The 23,514-nt window shown below is 40.7% G+C and overlaps 1 protein-coding gene across 5 annotated transcripts in view; it reads right to left on the bottom strand.

Moving 5' to 3' along the window:
• Positions 1-23,213, bottom strand: part of NCOA3 (nuclear receptor coactivator 3) — a 71,944-nt gene extending 48,731 nt beyond the window's left edge. For 4 of the 5 annotated variants that reach the window (XM_017832314.1, XM_017832316.1, XM_017832317.1 and 1 more), the window contains exons 1-2: positions 23,085-23,213; positions 5,430-5,469 (exon numbers count right to left, since the gene is read on the bottom strand). The gene's annotated coding sequence lies outside the window, so the exon portion shown is untranslated. Of the gene's footprint in view, positions 1-5,429; positions 5,470-22,449; positions 22,734-23,084 lie in introns of those variants that run through there. The other variant, XM_017832315.1, reaches the window with a different exon arrangement.
• Positions 23,214-23,514: the final 301 nt, after the last annotated feature.

Here is a 23,514-nt window from a genome sequence, read left to right as displayed (position 1 = left end):
TCTGACACACCCCTCAGAACTGCTTTTTGTGGAAAACTCGTATAAAATTGGTTCAGGCAATTAAAAACAGAGTGGAGAATTCAGCTGAACAAAGTGCAGCCTTTTATTCAGCCCAAGAAGTTAAAGCTTTAAAAGAGAAACGGATTAAATGTCTGAACAAGCTGAACTTCGTCTTGCTGCTCCAGTGAAGATCCCTGCACAGACAGTAACTGCCTTATTGAAAGCATTTGAACATGCTCAGTTTTGTTTTAAATGCTTGCCAAGATCCTCAAGTATTTTATTTGACCAAGGTGGCTGTGCTGCTGCAGTGCTGACAGGACAGAACACGCTTTATCGCCGTATTACAAAGACCGAGAGCAGCTCCTCTAGAAACCTGCCAGCTACAAAGCAGTTCAAGAGCCTGGCAGCACAGCAGCCAGGGAACAGGGACATTTTTCTAGGTTATGCTGCCCCACCCATACACAGCACCCACGAAGCATGAGGCAGCAGTGGGATCAAGGGCTTAGCAAAGGCCACCCCTCGGTCCCTCCTAACTGGGGACCCCACTGGAAAGCGCAGCCGGAGGGCTCAGCCAAGAGTGCTGAAAGCCCACGCTCCTGCCCCTCCAGTGTCCTGCCCTTGGAGAAGGCCCAGGCCAGTGACCAAGGGGGTGTTGATGTGCTCTGTGGGATTCCAGCTGAAATTTCCTTAGGCTGAATTATACTGTTTTTTTTCCAGAAGCTTTTTAAAGACGTACAGAAAGTCACACTGAAAACACTAAGGGTGTGAGGTCACTTAAAAAACTTCAAAATAGTATTGTCAGCTCCAACTCCCAACACTTCTTTAACCCTCGTTGCACATATTTAATTAAGCAGATGGCTGTTTAACTGCTTATTACACTGTGTGGGGCTGGCACCCATCAGTTCACAGAAAAGGCTACTATAGGCTTATTTCTGTCTGTTGTGTCACCTGTGCAGTGCTCTACTTGTACAAGCACTTTCTTTACTACCCAGTAACAGAAAATCATCTCATAAATGGAGATCTGATGTCTGTCAAGGGCCTGCATCCTAAGCTGGCCTTTGACCAATACAGGGAACTTCTGTGATATCCAAATTAGGACACAAAGGTTTTTCCCAATGGAGAATGAACAACACTGACATAACACTGCCTTGGTTATGACAGATACCAACTTCTGATTAAGGATATTATTTTAGAGCAGACTTTAAACTGGCATTTAAATCACTGATTTAACAGTTGGAAATATTTGCACCCATCAGTAAGGAGGGGCCCACGAGCAGGAAAGAAATACTCTCCATAAATCACATTGACTTGCCCCAGGCACATTTTGCTAGTCAGCAGATGCAGCACTTATGAACATTTATTCAGGTGTTTGCACAAGAACCAAGTTAGAGAATTAATGTCAGCAAATATATCAACTTACACTAAACCAACTAATTTTAATCAAAGCTCTGGATACACTTACACTTTTTAAAAGGTAGATTCATATTCTGAAGAAGTGTTTGAGTGCTATGGGGAGAAGGCAGCTCTCCCTAACAGGGTTCCACAGTGTGTAAGTCTGTTCAGACTCACCCAAACCATCAGTGGGAGTTAAATGCCTGGTATCTTAGAATGTTTTTGAGAATCCTACTTAGTCTCATTTTTCATCAGGCTACTAAAATAGATTATTTTTTAAGTTTATTGAAAAAACACACATCCTCTTTGCTTTTAAAATTAATCTTGGCATCCTATGATCTCATAATAATTAAAGGCCTGTTAATGAAGTTTAGGGGTCTGGCATCACTAGACTCTCAGATTTGAGAGTACAAGATCAGAGATTAAAACCAAAAAAGGCACTGAAGAAAGGAAATCAAAATAGTTTAAGTTTTCCACGCATAATATCAGTGCTTATATATAATTTATTTAATTGTAAGGAATAAATACAGCTGCTTAATACAAAGGTGACATTTCTAAAACGAAATCTGACCTTGAAATATGGAAATATGTTTCTAGCTTAATGCTGTAATTAAAATCTGATTAAGTTTGAGTGTATGCAGGTACACCTCATTTGGCTGCAAGAGGTGTTCATTTAGCTCAACAGAAATGCTTGCCATTCAAACTTTTTGTAATCCCCAATTCCATTAATTCATCTCTCCACAGCACAGTCAGCTTGTCTGGTTGTATTTCAAACACTGCCCTTTCACTGGGTACCAATGGTTGTAACACAGAGCATCTGCTAAAATTTACTGTGCAAACTAAAGCTGGAACAGTATTTTGCACATCACTGGTTGAATGAAATCTTACATCTAAAGGGTCAATTATTGTAAAATTAAGCAAAATGGAGGACTAAAAAAAAAAAAACCCAAAGGTTGGTAGCTTTGTTCAATGCTACACAAAACAGAAAAATACCACCTAAAGAGATATTATAGACTGGAGAGTCCCAGAGTCTCCTCCGAGCCCTACAACAAAAGGGCAATAGGCAAATTCTACTGCCTGCAATAAGTTAAAATTCAGGTTTTAAGTAGAAAGTGATCAGAGGATCCACTTCCAGACAGCCTATGGAATCTCTATCCTAAAATACCTTCAAAACTTGACTGAACAACACCTCAATCAACCAGCACTAACTTTGCTCACGGTGTTTCCATTGATGTGTAATTTCTCTATGATCTCCAGTAAAACACAGTCATCAGAGAATTATGAACTGCAGCCCAGTGATAAACTGGTACCATTATAGCAACGGGCCACTAAGACAAGAGAGCACCTCACAGTTGATCCTACTTTGTCTTAAAATTAAGATGTATTACCACATTCTTTTTGGTTGTGATTTAAGCAGGTATGTTTCATTAATCTCATGTACTCTTTTGATTTTGCATACATCAGCTAACATTCCCATAGTTACTGGACAAAAAAATAGGTATTCCTGACCACAACATTAATTCCTACCACCCAGGATCTTTTTTCTCCCCATTTATGAGAAAAAACCAGCATGCTTTTGAATAAGGCTGTCAGTGCCCTCTGGATTTTTCTTTTTTTTTTTGCTCAAAAACTTTTCTATTCTTTACAAGGAATTTTCATTGCTTAAAACTTTATGCTTCTAGTTTTTCTAATGTCCTATTAAAGAAGCAGTATCTTTCATTAAAAAGTCATTTTTCAACAAATCTCACATAAGCTCCCTCGGATTCCTGCAGCAGGCACAAAATCAGTTTTACTCACCAAAGTTTTTATACAAATGGCACTTCTCAAACACTAATGTTTATCTGCAGAACTTCCCAAAACGACACTACCAACATTAGCACAGATATTCCAAGTACTTTTAGGAAGATTTGCAGCCATTCTAGAAGTCAGTACAAGAGGTCAATGACTGCCAAAACCAGAAGGGATCATATCCTTCCCCTTCAAGTGCCAAAACCATTGGTAATGTTTTGTTTCAGGTCCAGTCACTTCCTTGTTTGTAGATGAATGGCTAAGCAGTTGGGTAGTTTCACATCATCAGGAAGCAAATTTTATGCATTTTTACATAGTGTACTGATGGAAATGCCAGGACAGAGCTGTTGATTTTTTTTTTTATTATTATTATTACTTTCTTACATGCATTTTATCTGTAGTTTCCATACAAGAGTAGACCAACTGAATTGTATCTTACATTCAATAAAACCCTGAGCTGGGGAGCCATTGTTTGAGCATTTGTCTGCCAATGAGACATCCAAGATGCATCCACCATGATTTAAACAATTCTGTTTTACTGGACTCCCAGGACATTCTGCAGTTTAATTCAGTTTAGCTTGATGCTAAGCTTTAAAGTTAGTATTCAGCCACACTTCTGCACTGGGAAGTTGTCATCTTTGCATCTGATAAGCAAATCCAACATAGTAATTAACTGATAAGCACCAGTCATGCATTGATGTCATACAGCTGGACAAGATCAGCTCTAGAGGGTCACTGATGCAGTGTGTTTTCTTACCAGTAAATGCCACACAGCATTTGTCCAGGGAATGACCTTCTCCCACAGCACATCACACCTCAGCACTGTGGGAAGTTATGCTGAGGCACAACACAGTCAGAAGTTTATATTCTTGGGCCCTGCCAAAATTATTAGGAGAAGAGCTACTAACACTTGTCTCTAGGCATGGTATGGCTTTTCTTTTCAAAGTCCAGTAAGAATTTTTAGTGTACTTAACAGTCCACTGGAAGGTCAAAAAGCTACAAAACCTTACCTGCACCTGAGCTTTCAGCTCAGTTAGATTCTCATATATATATTCTCATATATAATGATGACTACAAACAATGGTGTACAAACAATAACAGGATTATCATGGCACACCATGGGGGGGAACACAAGAAAAAGCTTACAAAACATAAGTCTGATATCATGAATCCCCTTACAGAATAAAAATGCTGTGACTCAGCTTTTTTTCCCGTTGGAGGTAGGTTTATGACAGACAACATGCTCAGATAAGTGTCTCCATCCAGTCAAGAGCAGAAGTTATTTATCCCTTCTGTCCACCACACACTATTTACCTCAGTGTGTCATCTGCCTGCAAATCATGGCTTAGGAACTGCAGTGTTTTAATGAGCACAGCTATGGGAAACAAAAGACAGTCTTTTCTGTCCTTTGAAGAGATCATTCTCCAAAGGTTTTTCTTCCACTGTCTCCTTTCATTTTCTTCAGTTTGCTTTAACCTTACCTTATTCTAACCAAGCCAGCTCACCTGAATTCCATTTCAGGGCACCTGCTAAACTGCAGAGCATAGAGGCTGATCTGAATCCAGGTTATTCTGAAGGAGTTTGTAAAACAATATTCCTGTCTTGAGAGCAAAATCCCACTGAATGGAATGTCCAGACAGGTTTCCAGTTTTGCTGCACTCCAGCAACGGGTACAGAGGCTGACATATCAATCTACTTGAGGCTAAATTGGTTACCCTAGAAGTTATGACAGACCCTCAAACAAACAATACCCATCAGTGAATAGCATTGTGTCTGCACAGGGCCCAGAACAGCTGGAGCCAAGAAACCAGACTTCATCACCATTCTTTCAAAAGAACTGTTCTGAGCAAAGCATTCACATCATCACTGACTTCAGGAAAAAGAAAACTCTGGTATCAGTGGTAGAGAGAATGAAAAGAACAAAGGCAGATATAAACACAGAAGGATGCTACCACTCCACCCCATGACTTTTAAGAGGAACATCTTTTAATGGTCCAAGTATTCCCCAAAAGCCTGACAGCATTAGATACTGTGACATATCAAGGTCAGGTCCTACCATGCATTCCCTCAAGTTTAAGGGAGGTGGAAGAGAGCAAACTACATACCATATTAATATAGAGAATAAGAAAATACCTTTATTTTTCTAAGCTAATTGAAATTATTTTTCTCCCTTTTCCTAACCCCCTAAACATCAAGGGTTTATGAGAATGGATCCAGAGGAAACAAAGCAGTCCTGACAGGAGACTTACCTAGCACAGTGTTCTCTCCAACAGAAGCCCATAGGAATGCCTAGGAAGAAAAAAAGCATATGAATGTATGTTAGCACACTGTCAAACTTCACAATCTACAGTTCAGGAATTTCCTGGTCCAAAAGGAATGAGTTTCCTAGTGGCTGGATTCCTCTCCTATGTAAGTTTTTCCCTTTTGAACCCATGAAAATGAATACTGCTGCAATATTCTGTGGCCCTCAGCTCTGTAGTTGAGCTCCACGCTATGTGAAAGTGTCAGTTTTTTATTTTTAACCCTGCCATCTGATAATAAGGAGAACACACGAAATGACTGAAGAGGAAAACACTTTCTTCCTGTTGATTTTCCATGACACTTGTGGTTTTGTAAAGATCCGCCTTGTACTGTCAGGCCAAAAAAAGAAGAAAAAAAAAAAAGATGAGAGAGCAGTGCTGGAAATTCTGTTTCTCATTAAAAATACAGAGAAACATGAAGTCCATTATACTCTTTTTGATACTGCACATACCAGAAATACTTATATTCAAGAGGAAGGCATAACATGACTGTATAATGATGTGGTATCTTCAGTTTTCTAATTTTTCTTTGTACAACATTACTTAGCACTGGTCTGTTATTTTGCCAGAAGATTTAATTCAGATTTGCTTTTTATTTTACTGAGTGGAAGAGAGCTGGACAACGATATTGGTTACAGAGTGCCCTCTTCTCCCCTAAGTAAAACACCAGGATAAAGACAAAAGCATCACTGAAAAAAGGACAAATCTCCTAAATCAAGTGCTAGGGATACATAGAGCCACTCACCCTGAACAGAAAGTTCTCTTAAATCACCAGTTTCTTCTTCAATGACCACCCTCAGTGTAATTATTAGCTACCAAATTTTCATTTGTAGAGGACAAGAATAAAATATCAGAGGTAATCAAGACATGTTAGGACCTACTCCCAGAACAAGAAGTATTAGTTTTCTCTTTAAGAGTGTACCAAATCTTCATGCATTATGCTTTGCAGAATTGTTTCAGTCAAGATCAATCTTATTTCTATGAAGTATTTAGCAAACTTACCACTTGAGTCAATAAAAGAATTTACAATAAGCAGGATGAAGAGATATGCAAGACCAAGCTCAAAGAACTTCTGCAAGGCCCCAGTAACAAACTCTATAGTGAAATATCTGATGTGCCACCCTGGCTTTATCCAAAGCCCAAGTAAACGAGTTTGTTTGAGGCTTTGACAATAAATACATTTGAGTTGTCTTATGTCTTCAGCACCATCTTTTGCCTTCAGGAAAAACAAGTCTTACTAAGACTTAGAAATCCCATCTCCAAGCTTTAACTTTGCATCACATTGGTAAAGTAACATTTAGATAAACATGCAAACTGTAAACAAAGCAAGGGCAGCAACTTTATTTCACAACACGCTTTATTTCAGTACTTTTAATCAGCGAGAAAGCAACTAAACAATACACAATTCACAACACAATCCTCGTAGAAGCTGGAAAAGATATTAAGGTTCATGTCAAGTTCAACATGCTCTATTTTTATCTTCAGTCATTAGCCTTCTCATTAGCAGTAACTTAATATGTGAGAAAGGGTTAGGAGCAGCTAGGAAGTTATTCCGGTATAGAAATTTATTTATATATTTCAAAAAAAATTTTAGCCCAACAAATAATTCCAATAAAGTTTCTTAGACCCAGCCAACTAATGCAATCTCCCATTGTCCCAGTATACCAAATTAAGGCTTACAGGTTGCTTTAGAAAGTAGTAATTAATTGCTTACTATTTCTTCATAGTCATGGTGTACTTCATAAGCTTGTTTCATTCCAAAATTAAAAAAAAAAAAATTCTGGACTCCCATTCTGCTCCAGCTCACAGAGGAACAATCTTCACACCCCTGTAGTTTGACACTAGTGCAACAATTCCTTTAGCATGTCTTTTTTCAATGGTGATATTTGGGATACTGCTTTAAGAGCTGGCTGAAGATACATCTTAAAGCACTGCACAAGATGGAGCCGACAGTCCCATGACTGACTTACTGGGAGAGCAGAGTTTACATGAATAGGGAACTAAAAGACAATCCCTTTGGAAGTGTCCCAGTACTGCTGCCCTCCAAGGAGGCTGTAAACAGGCAAGAGGCACGAGCATCTGCCAGCCTTGAAGAGAAAACAAGCTGGTTTTGAGCACTCCTGGATGTGTGAGCACCCTCATCACGTGACAGTCCGGTCTGGAGGCCAGAACTCTTGCAAGAAGTCTCGGGGATAAGAACTACCTGTTTTTTTCTAGAGACAGCCTTAGCACTAGCAGACATCAGGACATTTGTATACTAGGGAGATCCTGAAACCTTTTCAGATGACTGCTAGCAAACCAGTGAGTTAGTGGCCCTCTCTGTGTCATTTTGTTGCATGTAGGCAATAACTTAATTTCTCTGAGAGGATTAAACTAACTTCTGCCAATTCTGACATCAGTAATATAGAACTTAATGTTTCCAAGATGACACTAATAGCTTTTTACCCAGAGCAATAGAAAAGTGTTGTGGTAAACTTTGCCTGGAGCCAATTTAGTTACATCTGGATATATGGCACCAAACCCAAGATAAATTATCCCCAGTGGAAAATCACCAAAATATCTTAGTTCTAGAAGCTCTGTTTTCTGCTTATCTAAAATTATGAAAGCAACTTAATGTTCTTTCTTTTATCTGACTCTTGATCTGTGCTTTGTCCTTCTGTTTCTCTAGAGATACAATCTGGGACTTTGTGGAGTGAAGCAGATTCAAGATAATGCCAAGTTCCAGCAGCCTTTGTTGAGAAATTCCTCTTGCACTTAGAATGAGGAAAGAACTGCTAAGATAGCTGCCAATGAAGGCACTTAAGTTGATTGGAAATGTGGGTAAAAACCTTTATACCTTAGGCTTTTTCCAGACTTCCTTCAAAAAAAAGATACCAGTGATACAACTTTCCTGGAAAACTTGTTATTTTGGCTGAGCTGTACCTAACAAGCTGTATCCTCTCAGAAGAGTTAACAAAGTTTCAGTGTTAAAAGCTGCTTCATCTGTTCTGCAAAACATGTCTACCACATTGTCTCATTTAGCAAATCTTAATGGAAATTCCTCCAGCTATGAGATACCAGCTGTAAACTAACTGATTATCTCCCTCACTGGAGAGATATTCAAGAAGTGCCTGGACACCATCCTGTGCCGTGTGGTTTAGGATGACCCTGCTTGAGCAGGGAGGTTGGTCCAGATGCCCCAGTGTGGTCCCTTCCAACCTGAACCACTCTGGGATTCTGTGGTGGTGGCGAATCTTGAATTGGAACTTCAGGAAGTGTTCAGTTCTGCTCCACTCTGCCTCAGATTCTTGAAAGTAATACTGAAGTGCACGAGGACTTCCTATGTAAGCATCCAGAGAAAAGTCAGAGCAGTTTCTGAAATCCCTGCCTCGGAGGTGAGACCTTGAATTTAGCATGAATACCCCAAAAATGCTACCTTCATAAATGAGGCAAGTTAAGCCCCTTTTCAGCTGTTTGCTTTTGTGGGTGGGGTTTTGTTTTTGTTTTACACTAACCAACAGCCCTGGCTGATAGAGCTAAAGTCTCTGGAGGACTGTTACTTACTTATTTTTTTCCATTGTTGATGCTATGGAGCCAGTGTAAGTCTAGAAGAGAAACATTCCGTTTCACGTACAGGCCTTTTTTTGTTTGTTTGTTTTTAACAATAACAGTACATGAAAATATTTTCTAAATGAATCAATCTGCGGTGAAGTGCCTTGCTAACTCTATTTGGGGAGGAAGAAAAGCCTGAGAGTTTTGCAAGTTTACTATTTCAGAAAAAAAAAACCAAGACCAGACTGAATTAGAATTACTAAATATGAAGACTCAAAACTTTCAGGGCAGCAAATATGACTACACAAAAGTATCCAACCTTTTATTCAAAATATTACATTAAAAAGTGGAACCAGCCTTGCTACTGCAAAGAAAAAATAACCTTTGAAGTTGCTAAGGCAACTAGTGTACCTAAGCTTGAGACTATTTTGCCTATAGCCAGTGCATATACATTGGAATAAAACACTGCCACTGTCTAGGATCTTAGCTGACCTGCTCTTGTTAAAAGATATCAACTAGCAGCATCCTCAAGAAATCTGTAACAGCTGTGGAATATCAGACTGTGTCTCTCATGAACTCTTGGACAGTTCTTAAGTAATATACTGTAAAATACCCTGAAAAACACAGGTGTAAGGGTGACCCACAAGTCTAGCCTGTTTGCTCTTGGGAAACCATACTGAGTGCACATAAAGTGAAATACAAATCTGATTTTGTGGTTAAGCAGATAATAACATCTGCTCTACAAGGACTTCTTTTAATAAAATTTGCATGAACGTGCCTTAGGTAGCTTTGAAGTTACCTTTTACCTGCAGTGTAGCAAAGATGTCCCATTCAGTGAGAACTTCCTTTACCATCTGGATGAACTTAGCCTGGAAGTCAGCAGAGGCTCCTAGAGCAGTTCAAGGCAGCAATCCTGGGGGGGGACTGCACAGAGAGCTTTGGGTGATCAGCCTGTACCTCGACTATAACCACCTCTCTAGTAAATTATGAAGATACCAGCTCTGTGGCTTAAATCATCTTTCAGGAAATACTTCAGCACGTGCAATTTGTAGTTGCCTGTGTAGGACTTTTTTTGTAGACAAGGCAGTGCTTTTATGTATCACTACATCACATCCCATGGAAATGCCCTGCAAACATCTGCTAAGTGGCACCGATGACAATTGTTCTTCTCTTGTTATGTGGATACACAAGTATGCTCATAATATGTGTTAAAATTGGAACTGACTGCTCACTTTAGTGAGAATGACACATTTATCACTAATGGCTCTTACAGATCACCCTTAAAGCAGAGATTTGTCTTAACTCCCTTTTACCAACAGTTTAAATGTACAACTTGATTCCACCTTCCTACCTAAGGTCTAGGCTTGTTATATTGAGAGTGAAAGATGACTGGATTACTAACCTGATATCCTTCTCTCCTGTTTTCATTCACTCCTTACATTTAGGTATATCCTGTTAATCTAGAAACAAAAACATCAGCTCATCTATCACCTTTGTGTAGTATCAGTAGTACTCCAAGAATGGAGCTCCCTGCGCTCTTTGGACAACTACTTGTGGAGATATAAAAGACAAGCACTTGGGAAACAATAATCCCCAAACCCACAAACTGAAGAGAAGTCAAAAAAACAACAGATGGGAGAGAAGACCAATTAATACATGTATTTGAGAGGAAGCAAGAAGAACTTGTAGCTCCTAGCCTAGAAAGCAAAAGGAGGGATTAAATTGCTGTCTGACTACATTAAGTTCTCAAAAAAAGAACTTATCACTTTTTCTAAAAAAAATTGAGAAGTAGTCAGACATATTATCAACTGCTGAACCTAATGGCTGCTTCTGTTGCTCTCCTACTGTTATTTTAGTCCGTGAAACGGTGGAACAAGACAGAAGAAAGGCGAGCTTACATCCAAAAAGGAAAACTAAACCCAGTGCCACATAAAACACGGGGGCTTTTTACCAGTCAGGTAACTGTTCAGTGTCATTCTAACCAAGTTTTAGTCCAGTGGGTTCAGCCTTATGGATCCAGTGTAACAGAATCTCTTGTAACCTCACACACAAGAGCAACTTCCCGAACCACCCCTTCTCTAGCCTTGCTGTGAATCACTGTGCATCAGAGTGAAAATGCTGCTCAGTGGATTTGACATTCTCTGACTACACACACAAGGATTTAGATGCCAGAATGCATCTGCATGTCTCATAAAAAAAGCCCTTAAGTATATGAAGGTCTGAATTCTAAATACAATGTAGGTTTTCACCATCTTGCCTGAATTTTCACCACCACAAACAGTCATTTTTGCACCAAAACTTCAGGCTTGGCCACCAATATCGATTCAAGTTCTTCAGTTTCTAAGGGTTCTATATTTTGTTTTGCTTTTAAATATGCCAATTTTCACGTCATTGAGACTAAATTACTTATGACTTACATCAGAACTAAAACAGAGCCCTCAGTGTTCCTAAGAGTCTTCAAATATCTAACGGATGATTACAGAGGATAATTAAAGAGAATCTCCTTTCCCTTGACTCAAAAATAAAAGCACTGTTCTGCATCCCTATTGTTGCTTTTTCAAAGCAGGGTGATCGTTTCCGGAATTGTTTGGTGTAGATATTTTGCTTAAGCAGCAAACACTCCAGGCTACAACTGATGAGTGACCTTGAGACAGCTCTTAGAAGGCAGTTGCCATAGTAACACCACCACAAATGTGGTACATCCTCAGCTGACACCGCCAATCTGGTGCAACAGATCCATAATAAGTACATCTACTCCCTATCAGTGGCTCAGTGTTAAAGGAGGAAGTTAATGGATTTCTTTTTTTTTTTTTAGAATTATTTAAAAAATTCTTGTGCTGTGGTAGACACTGTGCATGATATCAAGTGACTGAGGCTATATATACACACGAGTCCACATAGTGTGAAATAAAGCACCCTAAAATAATGTACTACTGAAAGTTAGAGGTACTCAGTGTGTTACTGCAGAGAAGAGCCCTCAGCCAAGGAAGTGAGCCTACTGAGGAAACCCTGCAACAGCACTTGAACTTATTTTCTTAGCTTCTTCCAGATTCTCTAATACAGATGAAGTTTCTGGAACCCTGCTCTGTCAACCTTCATGCAAAATGCAAGCACAGTGGATTATTTCTGCATGCCAGAATATTCCCAGTCTCGCATGTGCAACCTCATCACCTTGAAAGAACTTTCAAACCAACTTGGCACTGAGGAATAGTGTTGCCTTAAAGGGTTTCTCTCTACATAGTGTCCTACTAGTTCTTGTGAGCTCTGAAAGAGGATGAAAAGGGTGACTCATTATTGAAATGTCAATAAAAATGAAAGAGAACTGAAGAGTGCTAGGTAACAGAAACATTAAGTAGAACTATTTCTGTTTAAAGACAAAAGATTAATGAACAGATTTATACAGTTCATTATAGCAACTAGCAGTCACATATTAAAGTTTACTTTGAAACTAAACTGCAGTTTCAAGACCCTCAAACTAGCAGAAAAGGCCAATCACATACATGTCACAGTTTGTTCATGTTCAAGAGATCCTATTATAGGTAAAACAGTTGTGGATTCAAATCAGAAACAAGTGCTAGGAGTGTTCTGCCTCTGCTGAAGTCAGCTCACTTCAAGGGTTTGCCCTGTCATAACAGAAAACATTTGTTCAACTTCCATACCAGTGAAACCTGTGTGTCAGCTAAGAGTTAATTCCATTTACAAGTCATACACTTAAAACAAGGTTTTTGGACACTCCAGTCTAAAGAGTCTGGTCCAGAGTTAACTCAATCAAGTACCTGCCCTGCAAACTGCCTGGGGAGCTCCTGCATCCATGACTGCAACATAGAGGGAGATGGAAAACAGAAAAAAACTTCACAGACAATATTAAGCAGATGAACCAGCTCCCCCTCACCCCTAGAAATCAAATTATTTTTTTGCAACTGCGTTACAGCACAATTATCAACAAGTCCATTACTGTTATGTGTCACTCTTCCCACTTCCATCACCTGTGAAATTCCAGGTAAGATGGCTATATTCCAAACTGCCCTGTGTCCTATAAATCTGTGTTACTGGCACTCATAGATTCTTTTTCTACAAGTGTTCATATAAACATAGAATATTTAGCAATACCTTCCCTACAATAAACAAACTACAATGATTTGTCTTCAGCTGTGCATGTAGCTGTTTATTTTGGCCGAGCTGCACAGGTTAATTTGGAAACTATCTAGACCTAGACATGAAAAGCACTCTTGGTGTAATAGTAAGACAATAGCTGTACACAAAAATACATTCTGTACCGTCCTTCCCTCCCCTTTTGTTTTTCTCCATATAAAAAAAAAAAATAATCTCTCCAGACAAAAAAAATTTAACCTTGATCTTGTGGAAGTGAAAACTAGAATTTAAGTAACACTGGAATATTAAGCCCCGAGTCTATCAGTGCTGGCAACTATGTCAATCTGCTCTGCAGGTTCAACACTTACCACAGCTATTCAAGATCTTGACTATTCTTAGTCCTCAACCTCAACCTAGAAACCAGGAAGTTTCTTACCACCACTGATCACACCACCATAGGAGAAAAGCAATAAGAAGTTCTTCATGACAAAAGCCAATATATTTGTATTCTACAGTCCTGTCAAAAATCCTTCACCCTAACCCCTTGGTGAACCCAAACCCCTTGGGATTGGTGATCTCAATCTTTACAGAAGCGATGCATTCAATAGACTGATTCTACTCCAAAATAAAATGATTGCAGTACTTATCCTTTTCAGCAAATTATTCTGCTTAGCAGTACATTTGTGCTACAGTAGAAAAAAAAATACACATTAAATGTTTTCATGTTGCTCAACATCAGTTTTCAGAACAGCACACAATACATCGACTCAATCCCTCCTGACTTCAGTAACATTATGTTTTTAGTGCAGATACAAAAGGTAAGGAGCTACCAGTAACACATCATGAGTATCTCATCCAACTCTTCCTCCTACAGGTGGGTAGAGGGGGCTGAATTTGTCCAACCCCCAGGGACCATCTGAGCCTCTCTTCTGTAACACATTTGTTTCAAAAAGAGAATCTTACAGGAACTCCATCCAGTTCCATTTTGTTTCCACTCTGGCTGCTCCAGTCCCACCCCACCCATTTCCTTGCACTACTACTGGTGTTTGTGCAACCAGGAGCTGTCTGGGTGGTGGAGTTTGATTTGGGGGTCCAGGTTTCATTGTTGGCAGGAGGGAGGGAATGGATGATTTTGCATTTAAACCTGTTTGCTGACTGCAGAGTGAGAGAGGGAACAGAAAGGAAGCACAACAGCTCTGACTTGGCTCGAGAATGTGGGAGTGGACTGTGCTGCCTTAGACAGACAGCATTCCATGAAAATGCATTTAAAGGGTTCTGGATTTATATTTTCAGTTAATACTAGAAAGATGACGATTAGCTGTGATGTTGCTTGCTTTTTGCACAACACACTCCCTTAGCTCCTACCCCAGCATTCCAGAAAAAAAAAAATCTCAACCCAATATATGAAGGATTCTTTAGGCCCTAACCCAAAACAGCCCAAGTTAATAATAAATATTTGTAGTGACAGAAAGACAGGACACGTTCCAAGTACAGAGTTCTTTAGATCTCTGAAAGGTCAGGGAGCTTTTTAGTAAACAAGAAGAACTTACACAGAAAAGAGCTTCAAGGTAGACAAATGAGGTTGAACCTGTAGACCATTCAGTTTGATTTTCAGCATCGTACCTGAAGATACAATGATTTTTAAAATAACCATTACATAGGCTTTAAAGTTAACTGTTTTTACAAAAGAATACTATTAGAACAAGGTGTGTTCCCTAATGTCTTTCCTCCCTTACATATAAAGACACAACAATTAAAATTTCTAGTTTAGCAGCAAACAGTCTTTGTTGGAAAGGTTGGCCCAGAATTACTATCAGAAGGATGAAAATATGGATTGTCACCCAGGAGTGATCACGTAGCAATAGGAACAGTTAACACAAACTGTAAAACAGGAAACTGGAGACAAGATTAATATAATCAATAGCTGATTTTCAGCAAGCATTTGCTCACCAAATAGCTCGAAGTCTCAGTCAGAACAGGACTTCTAACTGAAATTCCAGCAATATAAGCATGCCTGCATGTTATTAAAGGAAATAGTGGAAAATTTTGCAGGCTGACATCCAGAATGTCTGCGGTTCCTTTTCATATTTCTCTTCTTGCAAAGCAGTTATTAGACCAGAACTTAAAATCGTTTTTTTTTTTCCTTTTTCTTTTGTGAAGCCTGGAAATTTCCACTGCTTTTAAAAGATTTTAAAAAGGCTTTCTCAAATGTACTGCTCAAACAACCTTCTACTTTTGCCTAGACAGACTCTTTAGTTTAAGGCAAAAATTTCATTGATATAAAGCAGAACTTAGGACGAGGGGGAAGGAAAAAACCTTTGCTCATGGACCAAAAGCATTGCTTGGCCAATCTGAAATATTATCATCCTGTGTGTTAATCTTGGTAGAGGTCACTTGAGGTTCAGACAGATGGGCAAGAGAAGATGAAGCAGCTGAGGATAAAGCTACTTTGCTGCTGTTCATTTGAACAAAAATTACAGTGGATGACAATTCTGTTCCTCTCAAGTGACAGCTCTCCTCCCATTTCCTCAAATTTGCACTCATGTTCCATTGCACTGAATCCCACTCCTCATCCCTGTTACCTGCCTGTGGTCTCTAACACAGCCAGTTCAAGCCTGGCAAGTTTGGCAGCACTGGATCTGTCCCTCTCCCAGCCTGATTGATGAGCCTCCAACACACAGCACCAAAGGATGAGGAGTGCCAACACAAACCTGACAAGTGTAACACAGGAGTCTTTGAAAGCTTCTTCATCCAGTGGAGGTGTTTTATTTTTTCAGTTTTCTGTGCACTGATCAGAAGAACTGCCTGCCTTTTATGGGGAGATCAAATGGGCATTCTGGGTTAACAGGAGGTCCTGGGTTTGTTCCATTTTCTTCAAGTGAACAGTTTGCAGATAAAGTACTCCTGCTTTTGTTGCCTTTCTATGATGAACCTGACTATGAATCTGTGACTAGATAAATACTTGTAATTCTGATTAAGAGGAGCTTCTCTCAATTACTGCCTAAGAATGTTAGGCCATGTGCTGAGGGCTGTCCACTGAGCCAGGAATCTCCACTCTGAACATCAAAAAGATAAAACCAAGAGAACGGAAGATAAACCCAATAGAACACAGAAGATAAAACCAAGAGCATAATACAACAAAAGATGCTGCTAAGCCTGCTTTAGTTCATTGCAGCAAAGATGAACAGAGCACAAGGGGAAGTGCAAAGAAAAAAGTCATAATTCCCTATATCCATCTAACCTCTCTAGCCCAGCCTTTATGGGGATAGAAATAAGAGAAGAGGTCTGAAATCTCTATCCAAGTCACTGGCAATGAAGAAGTTGCAAATTTTTGTTTCATGTCATCTCCTTAAGATGTAAGCTGCTAAGAATGGAAAACACTTCTAAAAGTCATTGTTGTGAGGGAAATTAATTTTTGAACGTTTACTACTACTTCTTCCATAAGCTTCAAAAAAACAATACAGCATTTCCACATCCTGACTGTATGCACACACACAGCTGTACACTTCCCAGAGTAATAACTTCCTCAGGTCGATGGTAACTAAGAAGTGATTTGAAAGACACATGAACAATCCTGGAAATCCTAAAAGTTAACCAGAAGCTGTTTGATGGAATTTGAACAAGTTGGTTCATAAGTGATTCTATAACTAAATATTTCATGCTGAATCAGCACTGGAAGTTGGATTTGACCTCATACCATTGTCTAGATGTAAATGACTCAGCTCATCAATATTTGAGCAACAGGAACTAAAAACATTAAACCCGTGCAGTCTAGAAAGGTTCCTTTCTAGACCCACAGCAATAAGTTAAGTGATTGTCTTCTAAAAACAACAATAAGATGTCTAAATGAAAATGAACTATTGTTTGTGCAAGTCAAGAAGGCACCTTAACTGTATACCAGAGATTTTTGTCCTCATGAGATTTTTAAAGTTACATTTCACGCATTTGGATAAAAAGTAAATAGTAAAATAGTTCCCTTCAAGCTTCCAAGGCAAGGCAGAAATAGCTGCTTAGTCTTATTATGCTACATTTCATATCTTGTTCTCTAGCTAGAGCTCAGAGTAGTTACAGGCCTGCTTAAGACTTAGAAAAACAAGAATTCAAAGGCTTTCAGATGAGTAAAATGGAAAAAAAACAACCCCAAAACACAAATCTCTGCTGTAAGCTTCCATTGCTTAGTCACTCTTTGGCATAGGGAAGTATCAGAAACACTTCAGCTATTCTTCACATTTCCTTCCAAGATTATGCTCTTATTCTTTTATGTCTTTTTGTAAAAAGAAACAAGTCTCCAAAGCAGCACATAAGAGAACTAGAACAATAATTTTGCAGTGGCTGGTGCTGTGAGCCAGCTTTGCATCGTGCCTGTGGAACCAGTATGTATATTTATACTGCTTGGTGCAGTTCAGAAAACCATGGCACAAGGAACAGTCTGCTGGATTTTACCATGCAGCCCATGGCAAACAGGTTTCAATATTGTACCATCTTGTAACCAGGGAAAGTTATCAGCGGGTTATCTTCACAGGCAGTAATTCTCAAGTTTGTCACAACAGTTATGAAAGCTGAGACTTCTAGAAAAACAAGACTTTCAAAGAACCAAGGAGAGGGGTATGGGATGGGTTATTTTTTAAATCTTCACCAACTCTTCCTCAGGAGCTTGATGTGTCAGGACTTAGTATTACAAAGGCCTAAAAGGGACAGCGGGGCTTGTATTTTAATGCATTACCTGGAACTGTTGTGTTAGTGTTATCATACAGTCAACTGATTTCACATAAAAGCTGTCAGTGTGAAGAAAAAACCACTAATAATCACTTGAAAGAGTTTCCCATTAAGCATTATGACAGATCCTTTCAATTAAAGCTCTTGCCCTTGTTCTTCATTAAGTAAAGACAACAAGCATTTGTTACTGTTTAAATTGTGTGTAAAAGCATACTATATGACCTGAATACAGAGGTATTTTTCCTTTAAAGTTCCAAACTACCTGTTAATGACTATAGAGCAGGAAGGACATTTAGCACATCTCTCCTCTTACCTCCAAAAAACCCTCAGTTTAATACAGCACCACATCATACCATCACAGCTCTGCCTGACTTGGTTCAGTGAGAGAAGAGAGATGCTTCCCTGGACACAGCGTGGTGACAGCTGAAGTCCTGTCCAGCTTGTGACCAACTACAAAGATAGATGGCTGTTCTGAGATCCTCCTAAAGAGTGCAATATGTGAATTAACAGTCTTGCTATAGTTGCATTAGGAAGAGAGAGTTGCTGCATTACAGTTCTGTTGAGCACATGACCCAGACAGACACTGGCATTTGGAAAGAAATGCTTAAAATTAAATTAATCGGGTAAGCTTCAATAAAGTCTTAAGACACTTGTTTTGAACACACACACACACTGATCTGCTTTATTCTACACTGGTACACTGAAAGTGGCAGACAAACCCCACCTCTGCCAATTGTTTCCTTCAGCAAAGACAACTGGCAAATAGTCTCTAGACAACAGATTTTGGCTTGCTTTTTTTCTAGTCTGGGTAGCTTCCCCAAGAATAATTTTAGTTTCCTTTCCCACATTCACTAACTGCTCTTTGGCACATATTTCTACCTATAGTAACACTCAGGTTGAAGACTCCATTAGAAAGGATTCCCATTAGAAACAATTTAAGAACTAACTGTATTTGCTGAAGAGGGCACCATCCATTCTTAATTCCTTCCTATCTGTAGTGTTGTTCAAAGACATGCTTGTGCTGCCTAATGATAAAATACTCCAGCAAGATTAATTTTTACCATTTGTTTTCATTAAGGGAAAGCCACTGGATCCACAAAGGGTATCACATTCTATTCCACCTCACCTCAAAGTTAATGGGGAAAAACACGTGAAGCCCTTTGGAGATTCAAAGGGCAAGTTTCATCCACACATTAAATAGCTTTATTTAATGGTATCCTGACCAGGGAGATAAGAGGTAATGTTGCCTTTTCCTTTTGCTCTATTCCCATTGCCAAGGGAAGGAAAAAAACCATACAGCCACACCAAAACCCAAAGTGTTAGGCTACAACACAACTACCCAAGAGAAACACATAATATTGATGACATTTTTTGTCTTTAGAACAGCAGAAAAGTTCTCACTTCCACGCAGCAGATAAGAGGAGAAATCATCATAACTCACCAGTCACACGCAGAATATTCCACACATGCAAACCTGCCTTGAAAATACACTCCTAAAAGGCCTCCTGGGTGTACCTGTGATAGTGGATTATCTCATTCCATGGCTCTGACACATCTCAACACGCACAGAAACAGTGGAGCCAGTAAAGGGTTCAGTCTTTGTGACAGAATGTCCCAGGCTGGGTTAGCCAAGGCTGCTGCAGGTGCTGCTCATTTTGGCCAGGAGTCCTGGCCTCTGATTGTTCTGCAGCCTCTCCCTTCTCCCTCACCCCCATCTTCAGGTGCACCTGGTAAGTCAGGGCAAAACTGCTCTGTAGTTTGGCCACATGTGCAACAACTTGATGAAAAACCGTTTGCCCTGACCTAACAGTTACAGTGTTTTCTGGAGAACTTTTACAGTGGTTTTAGATTTCTAGAACAATCTCATCCATTAAATGCACCTGTGATAGTTTTAGACTTCAAGTCAAGACACTACTCATGTTCTAATCATCAAAAATGAATTTAACCTGATGGAAAACAACCCTTTAAAACCAAGTTTCCAACAGGGCAATGACCCATAACCTAACAAAGAATGCTTGACCTGAACAGGCTCACATTTAAGGATAAAAGTGACAAAGGTGGGGCATGTGGGTGTACCACCAAAAGCAAAGCAAAGTGGAAAAAAAAAAAAAAGAAAAAGCCCCAACACCAACCAAACAAAAAGCCACCAACCAAACAAAAAACCAAGCAGCAACCCTCCCCACACATACAGCAAAGTCAGAATACTGTCTACTCAAAGGTAGACAGACCCCTGCAGATCTGACCTTATCACCTCCACTGTTCCAGTGTTGCAAAAGCAGTCACAACCTCAGAAGTAGAGGACTTTTACCATATCCCAAGGTTATTCAGAGTAACAAACCTGACTTTCCAGCATATAAGCAAAATGAGCAGTAAAACCAATGGTGGCCCCTTTACCTTCTTCCTCTCATGTCTCTTAAGCAACCACCTTTTCCTTGCCTGTTCACAACGTCAGAAACAGGGCTGACTCTGGACAACATAAAAGAAAAATGTGTATCTACATCTAAACCCACAAAACCTCACCACCAATAATGCCACACACTGCACACAAAAGACTAAGAATCCCCCACTGCATTAAGTTTGAAGGCAAGGTAATTTTGTTCCACTTTACGAAAAAATCATTTTATTGATAACTGTCAATTAAAAAAGTCACCAATTAAATTATTAGGGTCCATCTCAAGTATACCTCCCATTTATGTGGGGTAAAAACCAACCTGATGTACTTTCTTCCAACTAAATGTAGCATGCAAAGATGAGAGTGAGTGGAAACATATTTCATAGCAGACTTAGATCAGCAGCAGGTAAATTCTTTCACAACTGCCTCTTCCCTAATACACTGCATTTAGAAACATCAATAGGTCTAGCTGGGGAGGAGGGGAGGTAAAACAAACAACCCCACACACAGGCATGCTGCCCCAGGATTCACATTACATGTTTTTCACTACCCTCTCATACCCCTGGCATAAAGAATACTATTCCCGCCCTCCCTCACTCCTCCATTTCTTTAATTATAACAAGAAGTCAGAGGAATATTTAAGATATTTCTAAATACTCAAAAAGCTTCTGTGCACATGAAATGCAGAATATCCTGTGTCACACAGTCATTCAAGATCACCTCTTCGAGGGAGGCTCATTTAAATGCAGAGTTGAAGCAACCTCCAGTTCAGACTGGAGTGTCCAATATCATTTTACATGCTACCAGTGGCTTAATTTTGCAGACAAACATAATCAAGACACCTTTTCTTTCTCAGAGTTCTTGAAAAATAAAACCACACACCTCTTTTTCTATGCAGCTGTAACAGAGATTAATCTTGAAGGTTTTGACTGTGATTTCTTGTCCATTATTAATAAAAAACGATCAAAAGATAAGGTTCCATTGTAAAACAGATTTGCTTCTCCTTCCTGCTCTGCATTTTGTCTCAGTGATACTATGGAAAAAAACCCTGATAACTAGACAATGCAAATTTCCCAGTTAATAAATCCAAAGCCAGGATGAACAAGGGCTACAAAGGAAGAGTCAAAAGAAACCCAAAGCCGCTAACAAGCTCAAAACTCACATGCCAAATAAAATCAGTCTGGAAACAGCACACTAGAATCAGGAAAGGTACTTAAAGTGAGGCTGAATCCTGGGCTTCTTCTGTCTGCTATCACTTCCCCTATCCCCCAGCCTTCACATCACAGCAGCAAATCCATCAAATCCACTGGTATTAGTTAAAAAAACCAAAACACAGTAGTAGTAACAGAGTTGAAAGAAATTCTGAACATCAGTCAGTTGAACAGCCCATACAGTAAATACAATTACTGTATGTTATAATGCACAACCCAGTTTAAAAAAAAAAAAGGTAACAAAACCACAGCAAACAAACAAACAAAAAGCCCCAAACCAAAAGAACGTGACATTTTTTCTGTTTCCTCTAAACCCAAGTCTTTATGCTTGGGCTTTCACTCAGACTGTATTTGTTTCTATGAAGCTGTCTCGTGTTTATATTTAGAACACACAACTTTGTCTCGTGTAGCAGCACATTGTAAAGTTGGAAATATTTTATGAGAAAATACTCATTTTTACAACAGTGATGACAAAATTTTAAGCTTACTGTAAGTGTCCATTTTAACTGTATTATAGATACCATACAGCTAGACATTACCAACCCTCACACTTGCAGATTTGCTGTAGTTTTGTCCTGTTATTCCAGATAAGAGTCCAACACAGTATTTTCTATTACCTTTTATCTAAAAGAGGAAGGAGATGCTGTCTGAATACGAGCTGACAAACTGAGAAGCTTCTCTTTCAAAAGCAAAGTTGGCTGTGCTCAAGAGTAGGAGCAGAAACCACAAACAGAACCAACTTTAGAACCAAAGAGGATTCTGGGAATTAAGTCAACCTCAGACAACATCCCCACTCGTATTCACCCCATTTATGTCCCAGAGTCACTAAAACCTACAATGGTATGTGACCCCGGGGGGGGGGAAAGAGAAAAATCTTATCTCCATCCCTCAATAACACAGTTTCGTTAGCGCTACGAGGCAGAAACGGGTAAGAGGCATGGAAATCAACCTTTCATTTGCAGTATTTCTCGTCCCTTTGCTTATGACCGGAGATAAGGAGACAAAAGAAGTCACCTCTGAAACTCACCGAGGCTACGGGATGACCAGAGGGAGATAACAAGGTCTCGGCATCAGACAAACCCCGATGGATGGCGGAGGGGCCATTCCAGCCCGAGCGCTTCACCCACACATCCCTGTGCTCAGGCTGGGAAACCGCGGGCGAGACGATTCCAAAGGCAAACCCACAGCGACCTCCAGTCTCCCGGTGCCACAAGAGGAACCTCCACCCAAAATCACCGGGCTCAGACCCGCATCACACGGCGGCACGGGGAGCCCTCACCCCACAGCCCCGTCCCCCGACACCGCCCCGGGAATGCCCCTTCCCAACTCAGCCGGCGCCAAAGTTACAATGAACGAGGTACGGGCGGCCACGCACCGCCCGGGGAATCCCCTCCTCCCCAGCGCTGGGAACACACCTCACACACAGCCCATCTACGCTCTGCTCCCCTCGGGGAGCCACGTCCGTAAGGAGGAGGGGGGCGAGAGGCAGCAAAGAGCCGCCCCCGAGGGCGAGCCCCGAGCCGCTCCCTTCCCCGGCCAGCGGGCAGCGCTCCCTCCGCCATCCCGCTGCCACCCCGGCGCCAGGAGCGGGGGGAACACGAACGAGAACCCTCCTCCCTCCACTCGTTACTCCCTCCCCGCCTCCCTCCAAGCCCCGCTCACCTGGGAAAGGAGCCAAAGCCCGGCTCCCTCTCGCCGTCCCCACCACCCTCAGCCCCGCGCCGCCATTTTCCTTCGCTGCCTGGATTTAAATCGGGCCCCGAGCGGAGGCACCGGCGGCGCGAGGCGGGGCAAGCCCCACCTCCCTCCGCGCGCGGGGCATCACGGGATTTGTAGTCCTCGGTTTCGCCTCCGCGCGCGGGGCATCACGGGATTTGTAGTCCCGGGGCCCGCCACCGCCTCCACGGGGGCGTCTGTGGAACAAGGCTCGGTTTGACTCATCCTGTGCCTCGCTTGGGGCCAAAGGAAAAGGGGGCGTGGGAGGGTGGGTGATGTCATTTGGGACACGCCGATGTCACCGGGTGAGCGGTGACGCGGTGCAGGAACGGGTGAGTGGGGGGATGGAGGGAGGGTCGTGGGGCGTCCTCCCCCC

This window comes from Lepidothrix coronata, unplaced genomic scaffold (assembly GCF_001604755.1).
Source record: "Lepidothrix coronata isolate B3197 unplaced genomic scaffold, Lepidothrix_coronata-1.0 Scaffold201, whole genome shotgun sequence".
NCBI classification, from domain to species: domain Eukaryota; kingdom Metazoa; phylum Chordata; class Aves; order Passeriformes; family Pipridae; genus Lepidothrix; species Lepidothrix coronata.
The sequence above is the reverse complement of the archived record's forward strand: the minus strand, read 5'-3'. Positions and strand labels throughout refer to the sequence as shown.